We start from the raw sequence: 22474 nt of genomic DNA on the forward strand, positions 1-22474 counted from the left end.
GCAGTTGATGCATTCAATAAGACAAATTTCTCAAAAGTAATTGTTATGTAAATTTTAAGAAACAAAGAATGTAATTTAAAATGCAATTTGCTTTGCTTATTTAACATATAAATGAAGATAACTTTTTAATAATTTATTATGCAGACTGAATCTAAAAAATTGTTTGATTTTCTTCGAGTCTTTTTTATGATTTCTTTTCTTTTTTTTTAAATCTTAGCATATATTAAAAATTAAACTATGAATTAAACTATGAATATTAAAACATTGTCTAAATGAAGATTATTCAGAATTAATCGAAAAAGCTTAATTAATAATTAATCGAAATTTTTTTTAAATATTATTAAACATTATTTTATCAGAAAATATAGATAATCGTATCGGAAGTTTGAGAAAAATTTAATATATCAAACTTAATATGTAAAAGTATCAATCATGATTTAATCAGAACCACCTAATATCCATCGTTTTTTGAATCACCTAGAAATTACTATCGGTGACGATTTAGAAAGAGAAAAGTGCATAAGAGATCGATTATCTATTATTCGTGTGACGAAACCATTAATTCCGTAATCGATAACGCGTCACGCTAAATGGATCCTCATTAATGATGTAACGGGTGATGCGATACAACGCACCGGACGTCGTATCGCGTTATAAATATACTCCGTATCGGAATTATGCACCTCCGTGCATAGAAACCCGTCCTAATGGACTTGATTGATTTTCGTCGTGCGGTCGAGATGATGGTCGGATGCATTAATTTTGACATATTGAGCCCTTCACGTCCAATTCCCGTGATACTCGTGCACGAAGGATCGACGCGTGTCAGACGGATCCTTAGAAAGCCCCACATTGGGCGAACCGGCTGTATATACTTCAGATTTGTCCGTGCGACAGGCCTTTTGTCGGCTTCTATTGTGTCGAAGAAAATCATCGAGCGAACATAAATGTCGAGACAATAAGTATAGGTATACAGTTTTCTTTCTTATTTTTTTTTTAATTTTCACGAGAACAAAAATCCCTCGCTGCAAAAAGGTCAAAGAAGAAACGAGCGCAAAATTTATATCCTTCTCAGATTAAATAAATGAGAGATCGCTTTGAATGAAATATTAAATTCCCGCTATATTAATAGCGAGCAAAACAGGCAATTGAGAATTTAATTCTAGTGATAATCAATCGAAAAAACATCACTGAAAAATGATGATACGTACATGGTAAAACAAAGCGAGACTCTATAATTTCTCGTAAAAGGGAACTTTGTAAGCACTTTCAGAGGCGCTATTTCTCTCGCTCTATTTAATGGCGATTTTTCCCCGAGTGGCGAACGATTTTCGCGATTGATACTTGCGCCACTTAATAAAAGGCATTAAATCACACCCGTCGACAGCACCATTACGGTTCATTATTCTGGACGATTGATACTTTGAGTATAATCATAACGCCCCTCATCGCGAGAAAGCCCTTGTACCGCGGCGCGGGAAGTTTCACTTATTCCATCGTATCCTCTTCAATTTCCATCTTTTGCCTGCCTGTTACAAAAGTACCATGCGTTACATTGTAACGTCGGAATTACACCGCGCTCGTATCCCTTCAAGTGCGATTAAAAACTATTTGACGACTATCATCTGACGCGGTGAATTTCGATGCGCATCCACCACCGGTTATAAGGCACGTCCCGTTGTTGCGCGCGTTAAGGGAAACTCGTAAGCGCGGAAGCTCCCCGACTCTAGCGAAGAGCGACTCGCTCGCGATTACCTTCTCATGCGATCGTTGAGCCCTTTGATCGCCCCGCGACTGTCATCGTTTTTCTACGGCGCAAGAAACTAACGATCCCGCTAATTACTGACCGACAAACGTGAGTATACATACATACATATACGCCGGTAATAGCAGCCCCGCAGCTTCGATATTACGTGTGTTAAAAACGTACGCGCTAAAAAAATGCCTACGCAAGATATCTTTCTCTGCTAATAATTGCTATATTTTCTATGCAGCTTGTGTACCTATAGAATATGTACATTTTATTATATTTTAAAACTTTAGATGACCTTTCGTTGCAATAGAATGTTATATATGTCGCATATTCATATATTTCGAATTAAAAGATAATTTGTATCATTTATGAATAATTGTTATTTCTTTTTAAATTCGAGCATTTATTAATTTATATTTATTATATTAAAATATATTAAATTATATTAAAACATATTTTAAGATTAAACTCCCTTTAGATATCTGTAATTTAAATGAACTGATCTAAAATAAATATTAAATAAATACTAAAATTTAAAAGAATCTCTTATGCACAGATTATCCTTTGATTCGAGTTTTTTTATTTTCGAATAAAAAAAAGAATAGATTTAGCATTCTTTAGTCTGCACTTCTTTTTAATTGCTATCATTATCATAGCTACGATTTATTGGATCTATCAAAACAACTTTATCGGCTTTAGATCGCAAGTTATTGCCTATCGTTTCCGTACGATCGTGATTTATCGGTGGTTTTGCTCTGGGAACTTAGCATCTTTCATCTCTATAATGACATAATTCGCCGACGAGGCCTGTGGCAGCGAGAGATTTTTTTTCTCCGTTCGGTATCAGCAACATCTATCGATAAGTAGAGATTACGCCTGATCTCACCAACGTCTAGTTTATATGAGCGCAATTTCGTCCAACGGATAAAGATATCCGCGAATCTCTCGCGGATAAATCGATGTACGCACCGATTTATCCGCGAGACCACTGACAGCCATGCATTAAACGTGATATTCATCCTCAACAACCTGGATCCTAACGTTAGAAATGTATGAAGATGTGAAGAGAGATTGTGCGAACTATACTCTTGCGACATAAATTTAACGTACGGTTCTTAGTCGTTAATTGTCGTCCTCATCTTTACAGCGAAGGTGTATTATATATTTTCTAAATAAAAAAAAATTTCGACGAATCTTTATGATAGATAGAGTAAGTATTCCAAGAATATTTCGCCATTTATGCAAGTATTTCGATAAAATCTAGCTTTATGAAGTAAGAATCGTATAAAGAATTAAAGCTCATCCTCTTTGGGCAAAAAGGTTAAAGATTTGATTCTAAAGAAAATATGTCCTTAAAACGCAATATTCTTACTATCAGTTTAATATATCATAGATATAACTGGAAGCAAGGAAAACGCTTACGGAATTGTCGTAGAAACTGTGACGACGGATTATAAAATAGATAACACAACGATGCTGGTATCTGCTTTGAACAGGAAAACCAGTGGTTCTCAAATTCCTTATATCAAAAAGCTCTAATGAAAAAGCTTATTTTTCATTGTAAAATATATTTATTGAGTCCTTTTTGATCTCAAATATTTAAAATTGTCGCTATATAAAATATAAAATATCTTTTAACTCCCTAAAATTTGTGATTAAATATAAGTTTATGTTTTTAGAATAATTTTAATTACATAAATAAACTTAAAAGTATTATTATTAATTTTCAAAAATTATATAGAAGATCAAACTTGCTTGTAGACATTTACAACTTTATAATTTGGGAACCATTGCGTTTAAGTATCGTGACTGCGATACGGATATACGCATTTACACATGCGTAACAGCAGCTTGGCGGTTCATTTTATTATTATTGCCTAACGTTTTGTTCACTTTTTGATTACCATAATCCGATAACTTATTATACCGATAAATAGTGCACTGCACGTGGAGATTTTTGCCCGGCGTTATTTATCAATTGATTTTTATAAGTCATAATTTTTGAAAATGTGATATTACATATGTAATTCATATGTATTAATGTACTTATAATGACAATTACAATAAGAATATACGTCTTTGAAAAAACATGATTATGATGCTAGAAGCAAAAAAGCTTACGACTTCTAAGATGATAGGGAATTTATCTCATTCTAAAATACAATAATAAAATAGATAATAATAAATCTCGGCAATAATAAATGATAATTCTCATGTAATTCACTACTTTAGATATCATATTAATTTAGTTGCAATATAATCTTGATATCTCCTAGAGAAACATCCGTGCAAAGTATAATTTAAAGGAAGAAAGGAAAGAGAGAGAGAAAGAAAATTAATGATTTTCAAGTAAACGCGCGACAATAATGCGTACCCTTGGCGGCATAAAAACCATTAATCGTAGATAATAATATTCGCCGTCATATTCTCTCTCTTCCTCGTCTTTCATTTTACTACGAGCGGAATTCGCGCGGATCGTAATTGCGCAAATGGTACAAATAAAGAATCGGCGGAAACCGCGTAAAATTTGCGACGCACTGTAAAGCAATTTCATTAATCCCCGTGAATAAGCTAACACCTATATAACGTCTCGGTGGCTCCATATTTTACAGCTTTTTTTCTCTCTTTCTCTCTCTCTCCCTCCCTCTTTCGTTCACTCGGCAAGATTAATGATCGGCTCCGACTTCTTAGCGCTTCTTTCGCCGCGAACGATAATTAATTATTACTAATTAATATTTCTCACATTAGTAATCCTCGCATCGATGATGTGCATTTTGTAATCGGTAGATAATGATCTACCATTACCAATGGCACAATATTTTTGCACTGCTCCAATCGCTAATTAATTATTGATAATCCAACGTGCGTCGTAAATTTATTTAAACGTTCGATTCTTTCAGTTCATATCTCATTAGATCCTTCCTCGCTTTTTTGCACATTCGTATGTGCGTGCGTGCGTGCGAAATATCTCAACCGAGTCGTTATCGTTTGCGAAATAAATCAAACGCCTCTCGTATATTCGTTCAATCGAATGAACCACCTTATTTGTTTCTTTTTTTCTTGATTCTCCTCCTCCTCAAAATGTGCATAAATTCATTCATTAATAAACAACGTATCTAATCTTATTTTATTGCAATTTTATTTATTATTTACATCTGCAAAATAATTTTTAATTTGTGAAAAAATTACATATGGAATGTTGCAATAAATCCTATCTTTTTTGTGTGTTTCTTTCTCTTTATCTTCATTTGTTGTTTTTTTACATTGAGATATGTACTGAAATTTATGATTAGCAACATACATTCGTATTGTTGATATCTCCTTCTCTAGATTTACAAAAGATTCTAACTTATGGGACAACCCTTGTACATCGTCTTTTTATTTTAGCTTATACGCATATACTTTCGAACATTTGTTTATTGCCTCTACGTTTCGCTGTTTTGATTCTTTCTTCTTTCTTCATCTTGCTCTTCGTACGTCTCGTTCAACTTTAACTGTATAAAAATAGTAGTGCTCGTATAAGCGATCGCACGCTTGTACGAGGAAGGCTAGACTGTTTATTTCAATAGAACTCGGAATTAATTAAGCATACATATATATATATATATATATATATATATATATATATGTGTGTACGTTAATCTTTCAAACAATGTGTTTGTTTTGCAATTTTCATAAATTATAGATTCAATATAATGTAATAACGTCAAAATAGTAGCTCTAAAGCAATTGAAGAAAAATATCATAAATGCTAAATTATTACTATAAACATAGAAATAACAAAATACAAGTGTAGGATTAGATAAGTTTCTATATCTGAAAAAAAATAAAATATAAAATATATAAAGGCTTAGAAAATATGTTCGCGTAAATGTGTAAAATATTTTAAATTGTTCGCTTTCTATGTGAGCTGCTAAAATATATAATGTAAATAAGCTTTTATTATAATTGCGAAGAAAGGAGAAGGAAGTACATTCAATTATATTTTTTATTAATATTGCTAAGAGTTAATCGAGAAACGTTCTTGAAGGTTTGCCATAGACACCTTCTCCTCTTGGCATAATTCCATATGACAGCAGACGAGACAACGAACTTTTGGTACATATCTATCTCTCGTATTTTTGGTACACACATGTATATAGGTATATCGTTACCTTTTAACGAGAAATATATGTCAATGACCGACCGAAGATAGTTATAATGAAAATTTCTCATAATTTCTCTGTAAGACTATCTATATTCAAAATTGGTGCAACGTTTTAATCTAGTGCGTGCATGTGTGTATTACTATATATATAATTTTATTTAGAAAAATAAAATATTCCATTAAATATGTTATTTTATCAATATAAAAATAATAGAAGTTAATATAAATATTCATTTCATATTTGAAATAATACATAATATAAATAATATATAAATGAACAAAGAAATTATATTTTAATTAAAGACTTAAAATATAATTTCTTTTTCATTAAAAAAAAGTTAAAAAAACTGGAAATGATTCGATATGATGTAGATTATCTGCTGTATAAAGAAATTTTGAATTTCAAATTCGAATACAGATAAACTGATATATTGTTGAATTTAGATAGTCATATTTCTAAAGATTGTTAGCAACATATAATTATGATAAACAGAAAATTGGATGTAAATTAATATAGTGTAGAGAGCGTACATATTCTTATATAAAATCTTATATATACTTTTTTCCTTTATATGTGATTTTTTATAATTTTATATGTGAGCTATTCTCTCTCTCTCTTCTAAATAAAGCCAGCAACTCATAAATATGCATAGTATTTTATACCGATTATCTTTCTATATATGATTAGTACATTTTTTCATCGAATAATTCGTTTAATTACATCCCCGAAAGAGGGCGATCATAAATTCATCTTAGAATCATACAAAATAGATGTTTTGAATTTTTCACGGATCATCGAAGAGCGGATCGTCGAGACTCAACGCATTGAAAAAGATTAAAAGACGGATTTAACCTCGCGAGCGTCATCTCATTTATATTGGGTTGGATTTGTCTTTTGAATCTTGCCGCCGAAAGATCCTAATAAGTGCTCAGAACAGCATAAATTTTGTTTAAAAAAGAAATCACATTCATTACTCAATATTTAATTAAGCGACTCTATCATTAATTATAAATCAATAATCGCGATGTATTTCTAAGATAAAAAATCGCGCAACTAGTGTTTAATTAGCGTATAATTATATTATATTTTTTCTAGTATTAATAAGTTATGTGTAAACATGTACTTGAGGTTATAATCTACTCATCTTTTTGATTCTATCTCCCAAGTATCTATCTCGAAATAAGTTTTATTTTCTTGCGATGCACTTCACTATGCACTTGCATTTTCTGCAAATCTTGAAAAGTAAAAACGATACAATGCAGCATTAAAGTTCCTATTAAATTTAATAAATATTTTATCAAATAATCTCAAATTAATCTAGAATAATTTTTTATTCTAACAAAAAAGAACATTTAACTATTTCTAATCATACTTGAAATGAGAATCTAAAAGCAATATAATATTATTTTTTATTATATACTTTATAGCCTTATTCACTAATTAAAAATTGTCAAAATCATATTAATTACTAAAGTCGCGTGATATCTCACTCGCAATCCTGTTATCATGACAATGCATGTCAAACACTTAGATATGAAATGTGCGTGCAAAGCCCTCGCGGTACATTCGTAAAACTCATTCGTGATTCTCTTATCAGGAGTAAACGCGTTAATACGAAAGATTATCGCGAGTGCATACCAGAGGAGAGACGTTTGTCATTGTTATATCTCTCAACACGTGGGCGCCGAAGGCACGTGATGTGAGAGCCCCGCATATTATCGCATCGCTTCGCCTCTCTCTTTCTCTCGCTTTTTATTCACGCACGTGGAACGTTACCACATAACTTGTCTATTGTATGTTATTGTTATAGTGGCTCGTTTATTTTAAATTTAGTCGAGAATAGCTGGTGGCGGTCGATACTCTCGACGAGATCGAGTATTCGAGGAAAAAATATTAGATCAGTAAAGGCGCAGAAAAGAATAATTCCAAGAAAATTTCTTACGTATACAAAAGAAATATGATTTATATTACCGGGTGACGTAAGAAAAATTGCCTCAATATTGCAAACCAAATATTATAAAATATTATAAAAATAACATAAAATAGTAAGTATTATAAAATTACGAAAGAAAATTTTCAATTAAATTTAACGTAACAATTATCTCATGTATCTTGAAATTTCGCACACATCTGAATCAAACTTATGTAAGTTTTTAAAAAAATAATTTCTTGTTCACAAGCGAATTTAATAATTAATTTATAATTAATTTATCTCTATAGAAAGAATTTATTGTACATGTATATGATAATTTGTAATAAGAATTACTTATAATATTCATGTGTATATCATGCGAATGTGCTCTTATTACAATAATCCTTTGTAAAAAGTATTTCTTAAGCGACCAATAAATGCGTAATCATTCTCGACATGAATTGCATCTAAAATGAGATCGCGAGAAAGGTATATCTAATCCTACAGCTACCGTGCACCGCGTATCCCGACATCATCGACCTACCGCGTTCGATGTGATTCATCATTCTCGATGTATAATCGTACCATGCCGATTGAATGTTGCATCGTGAAACGACTGGGACGCATTTTTTAATTCGTCCGGACAGAAATATCCCTCGAGAGATTTATTAACGGCAACGCGATTATGTCGCGGTAACGACAAAACGATCGAGAGCGAAGCTTGAATTTCCAGTCGCACGGCGTGAGAATCTGATTAACCGATATGCATATATCACTCGGTCGATCGTTTATCTTTCGCGGCTAGACACGTGCTGGGCGAAAACGAGCTCACGTATGCAACGTCGTATTGCGTAGCTCGCGAAATTGTATGCGTATACGTCAGCTTAAGAGATGCCTGTTTACTCGGTTTCTTCCTCTTCCTGGACGCCCGATACGCGTTTACGCTCGCGACGCGAACGTGTTCATTAAATGCGCTCGCGACGGAACGCGCGCGTTAATTACGCAATGTCACCGCAAAATTATTATGTTTCTCGTGTAATTGAAGACTTGGCATAAAAAGAACCATAAGTGTCGCATTCGTGGAAATTTCTCCCTGAAAAAGGGAGCCCTTGCCGAGACTAAGTTGTAGGGAAGGCCGCAGGTATCATTTGTAACAAATAAATTTTAGAAATAAATTATAAAGAAATATGGTGTTTTTTCTCTTCATACTTTTTAAAATAAATATCTTGGTAAGTTAGAGATAGGTAGTTTTTACATTTCTACTTTTTTAATATTAATAGTCTTATAGTTCTTCTTGCAATAAGCCTTTAATTAATAATGACAGAATTTTAATTTTTTCTTTTCAATTTTTGAGTCTTATATTGCTTTCTTTTGTTGAATCTATGTGTTCAGATTTATTAAACGTTTCTCAAAAATTATTCATCATACAATATATAATCAGATATAAAATCATGTGCCCTTCCCGACAGTTTTCTTTGAAACTTTTAAGCTTCTTATATGTTCATAAAACATCGTTACTAACGAATTACATTTATCTTGTCCCTCTCTCAAGATTAGAAACCTTCATTCGAAAGAATTGAAGTGATCTAAAGCGATATGGGAATCAAGATTAAATTCTCCCTTAACTTTCAATTAAAGTCGCACATTTGGAAAGAGAGAGAAATGCTAAGCGAAAGTTACTCCAAAATAGATTTTGGAGTAACTTTCGTTTAGCATTTTCTCTCTTCAAAATAGATTTTGGAGTAACTTTCGCTACCAATTCTTATCAAAAATTTGCATGATATCGATAAAATCTCTGGAATTTATCGAGCCAAATTTGCGTAAGATCATTAGTTGCGTTGGAAGACACCTCGAAATAACATAAACATTGCGTTTCAAGATGCAGAGGATATGATGTTTTTTTTTATTATCCTGGAATCGGTTCGTCACCCAAGGCTGAGGCTAGAACTCGCGCCCTCGTAATCTCTATATCGTGTAATCCGGTTAGGAAATTACTTAACGACCTCTCGGCTTCCTGGGCGAGCGTGTGTTGTATTCCACCTTCGTGTCTTCTAGCAGCGCACGTGTCTGCTTTCGCAGTTTTTACGACCGACACGGCCCGCCTCCCCTCCGCATAATCTCATCTTCAGTTAAATAAGGCCCGAGAGAAACCGCGAGAAACCTGCGGTTTACTCGAAAGTACGTGTCGTCTCGAGAACGTAATCGATAGTCATTTACAGTCGACACCGATATCCATGAACAATAGGAAAATTACTAGTACCTGAAGTATCTTGTATGCAGAATAAATCACTGATTCCAAAGTTTTAATTCAAAGATATAGTATTGTAAAAATAATTTTTGATATTAATGATTAAAAGTTGATAAAAAAAGCACAAGATCGATAATTTCGAGATAGCCTTATTTATTTATAACGTTTAATTTGCACTCATCAGTTTTGCATTTTATGTCAAACTGCATTTAGCTTTTCGCGTGATAAATCGTAACATTTCAACGCAATATACGCAGAGAAGCATGATATTCGTGCACCTTTCAATCTTCGTTTGCACCAGCCTGTGTAAATCTACCGCATACCTTTTGCGCTCTCTTCTATTTTATCATTTATAGCGTTCAATTGCGATTGACAGGAAGAACTTACGTGATACTCTCGATAAACATCTTCGAGGCAGAAATAATCGGCACGGAATCTTTACATTCTTGCTGTTCTGTCATGTCCGCAGGCGCCGATAATTTATACAAGACGTTTTGCAAGACGTTTTGTTGCTACTGTCTGATATAATTACTCTGACACTATTGCTTGTAACATTAATTTTAACGGTATAATATTTTTAACTTTCACGCAGCCCACTGACTTGCATCTGGTATTTTTTAATTAAAAGATAAAAATTTTTGTTTACTAAAGTCTTTTTTTAATAGCTAAGATTAGATTTCTTTGGAAAAATTTTGATAAAAAATTTGATTAAAAAGAATACATCATTTTTAGTTTGGAAATAAAAATAAATTATCTGTCAATGCAAATTTTTTACATTTTTTATATCAAATTTTCTTACGTGATAAAATATTCTATTTTTAATCAAATTAATCAAGGAATTATAAGATCTATAACTGAATAAATATTTGAACATATTAAAGCGATCAAGCTAACAAATATTGGCATATTTTAGATACAGATTCACACAAAATATTGTTGTATTTATTATTTCAGATATAAAAATTATCAAAATTACATTGCTATTTAATTATAAGATTGTACGTTTTTATTATAAAAGGCGAAATTACGAAATTAAATATAATTCCGAAAAATGATACTGATCGAATTTCTATTTAATATTGATATTCGAGTTAATGTAGGTTAAAATCCGGTTCGTGACATTAAACCGCATCTTAATGCGTAATTTCTCCGGATTACATTTAATTCAACATCACTTACCGATCAAGGATGAAATTAATAGATGCCGCGTCTCGATAATCGGTAAACAATGTAATAAATTCTATGGAAGAAAAAACGATAGCGTATCTCACGACTTATCATCTCGTTCAATTATCAACAATCCCCGTCGCGTCGCCCGAGATGATCGCTTCACATTTAAGCCTTTTCCTTCTCTTTGTACCTCGCCGGAACGGGATATTGGACCATCGCTTTTTGTAATCCCCTCTCGAAAAGCCCCGACGATCCCCACAATTTGAGGGACTCGTAGTACATTACGTACCTCCGGATCTGTCGTCAACGGCGGGAGAGAAGAAGACGGTCATTTTTCAATATTACCGCGATAGATCATCCGGCAATAAAGGGGATAACGCAGAAGATGAGCCTCAATGAACCCCGCGGTCTGATTAGGAGAGTGGCCGGGGGTTTATCGACTCTTGAAGAAAAAGGGGAGAGGGAGGACAGAAGGATGATGATGCATGTCGCGAGCTACCTCGGCGGACCCTTCGTTTGCTCAAAGATACCGCCCACATCGAGAGATCTATTCCTTCGCGTCTCATTGATTCTTCCTCGGCGGTGCTTTGTGTCTATTTTATGCGCCCTCGGCCTACCCGAATTATGGAAAGATTTTATTCTCTCTTTTCTTTCTCCTGGATTTTATCAATAAAATGCTCAACGAGACTATCTCAGCTTCCTTCGAAAATCATTCTTAACAATAGATTAGAGAGTTCATTGCAAGTCCTAATGTAAGTAAATCCCGCTTCTAACAAGGGATAAATTCTTTTAATTTTTTTAAGAAAAAAGATTGCTGCATACTTAATAATAATTCGAAGTATAAGCCGATTCAATTATAAACAAATATTTAACAAATTGATAAACATAATTTAATATATTTTTATATGACGAATAAATGCTTAATGTATTATTAATATTTATTATAAAAGATGGAGAAAAGTAAATATGATATATAGTTCTTAAAACTAATATTTCTATACTTGCAATATGGATGTCATTATATTAATTTTTGAGAAAGACTTATACATATTAAGCATGATAAGGATTTATTAATCGTAAAATTAAATCTGGATGTCGTTTATGACCCTAAAATGTCAAAACTGTTCCACAAATTTCGTCATTTTATATATAATTAATTTAAAAACTTTTAAACTCAAACTTTAAATTCGTGATTTTTCTTTTTTTTTGGATCTAACATCTTTCTCAAAATTACACTTCTCTCTTTCTTTTCCATCTTTTTTTCTATTTAATAATAAATCTGACTTTTCTAATTTATTTTTAAGACAAGCTCGCGCAGTTTATTCTCGTGCCGCTAATGGCACTTTTAGCGATGGTACTTGCGCACTTCTCTTCTCGAAGCCGTCAAATCAATTATCGCGTAAACGACATGGCGGATCCTTTATTCGTCTACAATCCGCACCTTCATCCCGCCATCAGCTGAATTCTTAGGTCGTCGAGATAGCCGCAAAGAACAAAGAAGTCGCGTTACGTCCACGGAACGCCCTTTCTTTCTTCCGTTGCGGATAATTAGTTTTACAGCTCCTAAGCACGGCTGTGACGATATTACAGTGGCGCGTAATGTAGTATGTGACGAAAAAAGTCCTTATGATTGCCCTAGAATCGGCAGAAAAATGGATACACGTAGCGCGATTTTATTTCTCCAAAAATCTGAAATCGATCTTCGATCATATTTGTTAGAATTTTATTTATTTATTATATTTTATTTTATTTTATTATATTTATTTTATTATATTTTTATTATATTATATTATATTTATATTTCTTATACTTTATATTTTTTAATTTTTTACTATTAAATTAGAATTTAGGTTGATTGAGTTTCGCCATATGTAGCGAAAAAGTACTTCCATCTATTTAAATTTAAATATCCGTTTTTCGCCAATTTTGCATATGAAAAATAAATTGATTTCGTTCTATCTTTAATTGGATTTTTACTTCAGTTTTGCAGTGAGATGTCACTCTCGCATTTTTGTTTAACGAGACCTGCATTTTACTGTTCTTTATTCGTTGAAGTTGACGCAGTGATATTTAACAGTCGCAAGCAGCAATTCGTTAGTCTGCTAGGTCCTTAGGGTTTCTCTCTTTCTACTCTTAATGCACTTAAGTGGAGTCGACCGAATAGTGCACGACGCCGAGCGTCGTTCCGGATGGATTCGCTCGCTCGCTTGCTCGCTCGACGGTCGAGGATGCACGCGGCCGAGGCGATTAAGGAGACAGAGCGAAAAGAGAAGGTATAGCGAGAATCCCTCCGGGGCAGTTGCGCTAGACAACAAGAAGTGCCTATTTACCGCGGGTCTACGTGCCTGGTGGAACGTGGCGCGATCGCTTAAAGCCAACGATTATGCCCGAGACAGGTGCGTCGAACTGGAATCGCCCCGAGCAAGGACGGAGCACTTTTTTATTTCGCCGCAATTTCACGTTTCGCGCCGGTCGCGTTACTCCGGTGACACTTGTTTCATGCGTTAAACTACCTGGTTGTGCGTCCGCGATCGAGATGACAGACGAAATGTTAAACTTCTCGCGAGACTGGAAGGTGTATTATAACGTCACCGACCGCGATTTCTCCTTTGTAAACATCTTATGCCATATAAGAAAGAAATGAAAGAAATTAAATGCACTCTTTTTTCTCCTTTTTGATAAAATTATAAATAAAAAATGGACAGATAAAAAAAATGAAAACTCTTGACATAATGTAAATTTAAAAACAATAAGTAAAATTGTGACAATTTCGAAAAATTATCTATTATATAGAAATATTAGTTTTTTTTATATTCTTGTACTTTTATATTTCTTATATTTTTTTTATATAAAGCGTTTTATTTTATTTATTTAATCTATTTAATCTATTTATCTGTTTCTTATAAATATCTTAAGTTAATATTTAGTTTCTTATAAATATCTTAAATTAATATTTACTGATATTTGGAAGATCTGTTATTTATTGATATTTCGAAAAACTATCAAACCGTTTCCTTAAATATGACTTACTCATCACCGATCGTTGAACCTGTCAAGAAACGAGTTAACGTATGAAAAATACGCCGCCAAAATAAAATTACGCGTCGTCGGTGAAACGAGCCATCTTTCCCGCTGGCGTCTAAAAATATTTTATGATATTGTTTCCGCACGACGCCTTTGAGATATTTTAACCGCATTCTCAACATCATACGTCCAACCCATCGTCGAGAAGATGACCACACGTCATAAGCTCTCGGTTTCTGTCAGTCAGTCGAGGGTATGTCGGGACCAGAAAGAGAGTGGCGTAACTGACTGCCCCGCAGGAGGCCTCCGATGTCAGGGGGCACCAGAGATCAACAAGTGGGAAAACAAAGAAAAAAAGAAAAGACGATAGAAGATCAAAAATAGAAGAAGAGAAAAAGAAGCAAGAAAACAAAATCTATATCTGCAAACGTTCGCGGCATTGAATCATATTCGTGTCACAGTCGTATCTGATATTTTATCTCGTTTAGCTCGCGCCTACATAATATCACACATTATTATTGAGATCTTGACGCAGCTCGAAGGGTAAAATAATCAAGACTGGCATCGCGTAAAAGAAAGTGCTTAAGTGCCTCACATAACTCTTCAACTCTGATGACCCTCTGATTTCGTAGATATCGAATTTTGCTTACACACTGAAGCCTTTTTAATATTAAAACAAAATTAAAAAATATTTTTCAAAATTTAATTTGCATTTGTATAAAAAATAGTTGCAAAATAAGTGCAACTCATGAAAACGACATTTACCTTGCTAATTAATTATATTATGTCGAGACATTATCGATCTTACTTACTATACTTTTAACTCGCGTTTTTGACCGTATACCAAGAAAGTGTACAATAATCGAAGGAAGCACTAAGCACCTCCCACGCTACAACTTACTTGTAATGTGTCGTGAACTTTTCGATGCCTTCCCCTTTCCTCCGCCTATTTGACAAGTGCGATCAGGAAGAGATTGGAGACTCCTCGGCACCGAGGAAGTCGAGAGTCATGGTGGTCCTGATTGATGGCTTCTGAAATCGCTCGTCACGTTTATCCAACCGTCATCAGTCGCGAGCTGTCAAAAGATGAACAAAGTTTCGGCTGAGTTTATCGAATACATAAGGATTGAATCGAAGTTAAATAATATTATAAATATTATTGTACCAATCAAAATTATTGACACCAATCATCAATTTCCATTCTCATAAATTTGATTGAAATTTCATATATATGTATAATTATAAAATTGAGTTTAAATTTGAAAACTGATATAAAATCAATCGATTGCATCATTTATTATTTTTTGTTCGGTACATGGATCATGAATCGTAAGTAATTGACGTAGAAACACCCCTCGTTATTCCCCCTAGATCATAAGATTTTATGAGTATCATAAAGTATGCGTTACATCAATGAGTTTATCGATATTGAGACGTAAGCAACTTACGCTGCTTCCGCGGAAGCACGCAAAATTAAATTTTTATTATGTTTTAAATAAAATATATATATTTTTCTTATTTATACACAATAAAATCCCTATACAACGAATCAATCGTAGATGTGTCACGAAACAAAGGAGAAGAAATTATCATTTCGATAATTATACCTACTCGACTGACGCAAGAATGCGAGCGAGAAATCAAACCGGTTGCTCATAATAGTTCAGGTTCTCGTGAAGGAGCTAAATTAACGCAAAAAGCACCCGTTGGCATATAATTGTCGCCGATTTGTAAATCGGCGACAATTAATTTTTCACATGAACGCGTCAAATAATTAGTCAAATCCGCGCGATACCAAGCGTGGATTCGAGTTTTACGCGATCGCGCCGCAAGTAAAATCGCGCAAGTAATCAGGGCGTCCGATTCGATTGCCTACACGATTGCAGCAGCACGCTCAGTCCAATTTCGCGATGTTATCTAATCGTGATCTTCAATCTCCGAAGTCATTGAACTCGAAAGAATCATTACGTGAGGCGGGACGCGTTTGGCAGCGAAAAGCGAAACTCATCCACTCTCAGTTTCGTTGACTTCGCCTTGACGTTGCGTTTCATTCATTGTAAGGCACCACCGAGCGAAATCATGTTGTATCCAACACCAAGATTGTTTGAATTAACTCTTTTGTTTATTCATTCTACGTAGGTTTGATATATATGTAGCCATTAATTCTTAGCATTTAATTCTTCGTATATCTTGGGTAACCAGGCATTTTACTACGTGGCGTTGAAATATCTGGCTTTGCCCAGATCTAGTTAATGGCGTCTGATACAATAGAATATCCTTGAAGAATTTAATGATTTTATTGTGCAACGGACTGTTGACGCTTGTGAAGAAATCGCCGAGCGAATTAAATTGTTTAATTTATGATCTCATCAATAACAGATTTCAAATAAAGGGCTGTTACGAAATCATTTATTATCTATATTAAGCCGCTTATAATTTATGATGTATCTTTCATCTTTCTACTGATCAGAATAATTAACACGTTTTAGTAAAAAATGATAATAAAAAGATATAAAAATATTCTCTATTAAATACATATTCCCATAAATTCTGTTTATCAAATCAGCAAATATAATTTAAACGTGTATTTATTGCGCAAATACTTCTTCATAAACTGGCACACTTCCAATGATCTCATCGTTTATTTCACTATCAACATTAATCTTGTTCTCATAAAACATTATTAGTCTCACGCCCTTGAAAAATATTCCGCTATTATTAAAGCATTTCATTGGCAATCGCATTATTTCTAAAACATATCTTCATAAATCTTCATTATAAATAACGAAACTTCTATTATTCTTTTTATAAAAATAGTCTTTATATTCTTCAATTTTTTCTCATATATATTTTTATTGATTTAATATTTTTAATAATTTTTTCAAGTTCATACCTAATTCTTAAAGAAAGATATGTGATATCATTGATATATATATATTAATATATATATAATATCTTGTTTCTGCATATGTATTAATTAATATATATATAATTAATATATATTATTCTGTATGTATAATTAATATGTTTGTATAATTATAATTGTATATTAATATGTTATAATATCTTGTTTCTATATATGTATTGCATTTTTTCATGCAAGAAATTTAAAAATTAAAATTAAGAATTTTTAATAAAATTCAATTTTTTAATTCAATCTTAAATATGTCGGAATTAATAAATAGCGCGTTTTTTCTGATTATATAAATATATATAAATATATAAATATTTACTCTACTATTATATAAATATATAAATATTTACTCAAACTTATAATTAGTATCACAGACACTAACGAGATGACCTAAGCAAAAAAAAACCAACTATTGCGACCACCCAGAAAATGAAGAGTCGGCGACACGACGTGAATCCGAGACCGAGTTTCGTACTAAGAAAGGAACTGTTCCTCTATAGGTCAACTTAGAATAGAATTGAAGCAGTCGAAACCACCACTGGTACATACACTCACACATACATAAAATTAAACACACGTTAAGCCGTACGAACAATGATTTTATGCATGGATTAAAACCGCTGGAAATTAAAAGATTTTTGATTTCATAACAAAATTATCAATAATTTATAATTTCTAATATTCCATTGATAAGCAAATAATCTCTTTACTTCCCTTCTAGAATAAAAATTAGTCTAGTAACAAGTTTTTAAAAATTAACGACTGTATTTTTTACAGTCAGCATTATGTAATTTTGTGTTTAATTTTAAATAAATGTCTTTTTACACGAGTTATGTGCTAAATGTTTTTTATACAAATATTTAAAAATAATAAAGATTTTCCACGTGACAAATTTCAGCTTTTTCCTCTGACAGAAGAAAAAACTTTAACTTTGATAAAATAAACAGTTTTCGATTTCTAAACAGAAAGAGAAATATTGTAACGTCTCGCAAAACTTGAGGCGGAAGTTAAAATATGTGAATTGGATTTCATGTGAAATAGCTTCGAAATTTTTGGATCGATCAAAAAAATGTATTTTCATGCTGTATAAATAAAAATAGTATCGAATTTTTAGATAATTGTCGATAAGACAAGAATAATAGCTATTTTTCTTTACATATGTAATTTCATATGCATTTGCCTTTTGTAAGGATTATTGATGATAATAAGACGATAATTAATTAGAGAATTTATTAACAATGTTAAGATTTAAAAGATTCGATATTGAGATTTGAAATTATCATTTAAACTTAGGATTTTAAATTTTAAGACGTATCTCTTAACAGGATAAACGATGTAATTCAATTAATTAGTATTATGAATCATGTCCTTTAAATCTCTGTCAGAAAAAGACTTTCATATCATACAATATCTGATGTCTTTTGTGATGGCAAAGTTTTTTAAATTAAATGATACAACACAACCATATGATTAAACTATCTAAAAGACAAATAAAAATTAATTTCGATATTCTTTGCATTGATATGTATAAAATTCAATTATATAATGTAAAGCTTATGCGAATGATACTTTAGATTTGCGCTATAGTCATCCCTCGCGGGCTAATTGCGTTTGATATTTCCGTATCACATGCGCATTGATTCGCTTGATTGCAAGAATATGCATGCATGTTAATAGAGCGATAAATATATACGACAGGTAGAAATGCAATCTCCGGTCCGAACAGATAAATTGATAAACTTTACAATGACATTTCTCGTCATTTCTCACAGCTACGTGTCAGTGATGCTTTCCGCAATTACTGGCGACCATCTTAATTACAATCTAATACAAATTCCTAATCATCAATCAGTTCGTTTTACATACATTACGCTTATGCGAATGAATGAAGAAAAGGCATATAAAATTTGTGCTATTTATTTCATGTTCTTTACTAAAATTATAAGATGATAATCAATAATATTCAATCACAGATGTGGCAAAAAATAAATTCATTTTAAAACATTTAAAAAATTTCCAATATATTTAGATTTTAACTATTATTTTTATATTTCCGGATAATTTTTCAAATATGCAATTATTAATTTTATAATATAAAATAATATAAGATAATAAGATAAATATTCCAGAATAATATAAAAATAATATAAGATGCAATCACGTGATAATTACACAATATGTAAATAATATTCAACAATATGATATTTCTATAAATTTAATCTTGATTTATTTTGTTTAATTATAAATTTTGATTTAAATAAATGAAAGGCACGTAATCTTTGTAAGAGATACTAAAATTTGTTATGAACTTCTTACAGAGCTGCATAAATCATAGTTTGCGGTACTTCGACACTACTGCGAGTCAATGTTTGCCTACTGAAAGTAGCTAAGCCAGTGTAATAACTCACAGAGTTATTCAAACGTGTATACATTCTTCTCGCAATAACTGATGACGCGAGATGTAAATGCATTCGTATATTCAATATAAATTAAAACTTTCGTTAATTACCTGTCATACATAAATGTGATTCATGATACGTATCATTACTATCCTCGATGGTTAATCTATTTTATGCAATAGAATATTTTTTATATTCTCACTATCTTTTATATCCTTTTTACACATTTTTAAAAGAATATGCGTGAACATTTTTACATATTATTAAACTTTTTTATATATTTTTACACATAGTTTTAGTATCATAAATAATTTTTCATTATTTATAGCAAAGTAAATATTAGTTTCTTGTTGAAAAAATTATTTAATTAATACAATGTGCTTTTCCCTTTTGCCAAAAAATTAATGTATCAATGTTGTGAAACTTAATATTATTACGCAATCGTTTCTCCTGCTGATTCACGGAATTGCTACCCATCTTATGATGAAACGCATCAGAAGATGGTAATGAGGTCTACAGAGTGCACCGAAATAGTGATCTGCTAAATATAAATCACACAGAGCAATGTGGCTGAGACAAAAGACAAATGAGATACTATTTCCGGCAACTACATCTGAATGTACATAAATCGTGATTCGCGCAAAAGTTCATTGCTTTTTACTGCTTAATTAATTTGTGTATCTCGTTATTCAAATTCATTCGAGAAGAAGTAGAAAATATCAATGAAATATAGCAAAAGTATGAGACCGACATTTAGTCTTGCAAGTCATAGAAAGATCAAATTTATTCTTATGGTGATCGAAAATTCTTATACGGAAAAATTATTGAAACAGAGAAAAAAATGAAAGAAAGAATTTAAATATATCTTTATTTTTACTTTTGTCATAAAAAATATTTAAATTATATAGAAGAAATGCATATCTATTATGGCATATTCATTTCGATATAATTTCTAATAATAACAAATTATTTAGAAGAGAGAAAAGAGAGAACTCTTATTCGAACTTTAACTAAATATCCTGAAAAATACGAAAAGAATAAAAAATTTAATTCTTTTACATTTAAAAAAATTTTGATAATATAAATAATTTCAAGTATCAATTTTTCTTTCATATTTCTTTGCGATTATTACAAAAAATTAATAGTAATTAATTATACGTTTTAAAATGAAAGAAATTTTATTGAGATTAAAAGAGAGAGAAAAGATGTAAAATATTTTTGAATAAAGAAACATACTTATTTTTCAACAGTGACATCTCTATCGGTTATTCTGATCCAATAGTACCAGAATATAGAAATCTGTTAATCGAAATATATTATTTCCCGAACATCAGACTAGTTTCACTTTTTTTCGTCGTACGATCGAGACGATATCGCACCGAAGGTACCTGCTTATCGTAGATCTTTCTTTCGCTTTCCTCCTTCTTCTTTCTACCATCGAGAAGAGATCCAGTGTCAGCACCAAGAGATCATGCATCGTCACGTTGAATCTCTATCGAGCTATTAATACGGCCTCTCCGACCGCAATAAAGCGCGCGCACGAGCGATCGGTTATCCGGATATTAAAAATAAATAATTAAGGACGTGCACCGATCATTGTGGCCCGTGGGAGCCATTCATTACGAAGATTAAGCCGTCCGACCAACCCCTCCTGATTCTTCCCATTCTCCTATCCTCCACCATAGGATCGCGATTAAACAAACGATCCATGATTCTTTGCCTAATACCCACGCGAGCTGCTCTTTTCAATTTACATATTTCCGATAAGTTATACCTAGTTCTTTCTCTCTCTCTCTCTCTTTCCCTCTTTCTCTTTTTTCTCTTAAGTAAATGCACCATAAATTTTGACTCGTTCCCGTTGACATAATGTATACTTATGTACCTCGTGATAATTAGGGAGGCGCTTCTTCCACGCCTACGCAAAAAAATATCGATAACCTCTTTGACTATCCCTCTTTAAGCCTCCCTATAAAAAAAGAGATTTATTAGAAAAAATAGAATGTGTTGTTTTTTTAGAGCGATTTTTATAAAATAATATATAATTATAAATAAAATATAACTGCGACAATTAATCTAACATATTAATATTTATTATATTTTTGAAAAAGCTAGAAACGGAAAATTAGATTTGTAAGAGAATTAGATTGAAAAATCATATTATTAATAAAATCATGTGTCAATTAAAATCATATATCAATTTTCACATAACATTATTTGTGTATAGTAAAATATATAATCTTTAAAATAATAATTAACCCGTCAAATTATAATTCACACGAGCATCTTCTCGAGCGGACAAGAGTGGACAACGGATGCGTTCGTTGACATGAGACTTTATCTGCTATTAAGTCAGATGATAAGGAGCGGTTTGTAATGAGCAAATCGGTTTGGTATAACGAAGTGATATCTGAAGAAATTAAATAATTTATACAAGGAAGAGTTAAGCATTGACAGCGACAATGGTATCTTTTCGTTTTGTAAAAACGTTCATCTTCGGGAGGGGAGATTCACTTAAAAAAATGAATCATTTTACGATGTTTACTCCATACGTTCATATATATGAGAGAGATTTCGCTTTTTTCCGTTCACTTCGATTAATTCAAATATTATACATTGTTCGTTCCACTTTCAGTCACAGTAATTCTCGTCATTGAATATGGCGATGATAAGTTATCAATGTCAATGTCTATAGAGATACTAGACAATTTAACGTTCACACATACACATGCATCTTGAGAAATAAATAAAGAGATCGAATAAAAACTCCCACTGAATACGTCATATTCATGTCTATAAAGACTCGATAAAGATATAAATTTAAATTTTTATCTTGAAATGATTTAAATAATTTTATCTAATCTTAGATATCATTACGTATTTTTGTTTTGTAATCAATATTTATAATT

At 32.0% G+C, this 22474-nt stretch overlaps 1 protein-coding gene and 1 long non-coding RNA gene across 2 annotated transcripts in view; one reads left to right on the forward strand and one right to left on the reverse strand.

Annotated features, from left to right (window-relative positions):
* Window positions 1–22474, forward strand: part of LOC105254412 — a 74720-nt gene that overhangs the window by 14648 nt on the left and 37598 nt on the right. The gene's annotated exons all lie outside the window — the stretch shown is intronic.
* LOC109610226 overlaps window positions 15156–22474 on the reverse strand; it is a 58874-nt gene continuing 51555 nt past the window's right edge. The window contains exon 5 of the long non-coding RNA XR_002192694.2: window positions 15156–15331. This is a non-coding gene — a long non-coding RNA (uncharacterized LOC109610226). The remainder of the gene's footprint in view (window positions 15332–22474) is intronic.

The sequence above is a fragment of the Camponotus floridanus genome, unplaced genomic scaffold, assembly GCF_003227725.1.
Source record: "Camponotus floridanus strain SB8 unplaced genomic scaffold, Cflo_v7.5 scaffold62, whole genome shotgun sequence".
In the NCBI taxonomy this organism is placed as follows: domain Eukaryota; kingdom Metazoa; phylum Arthropoda; class Insecta; order Hymenoptera; family Formicidae; genus Camponotus; species Camponotus floridanus.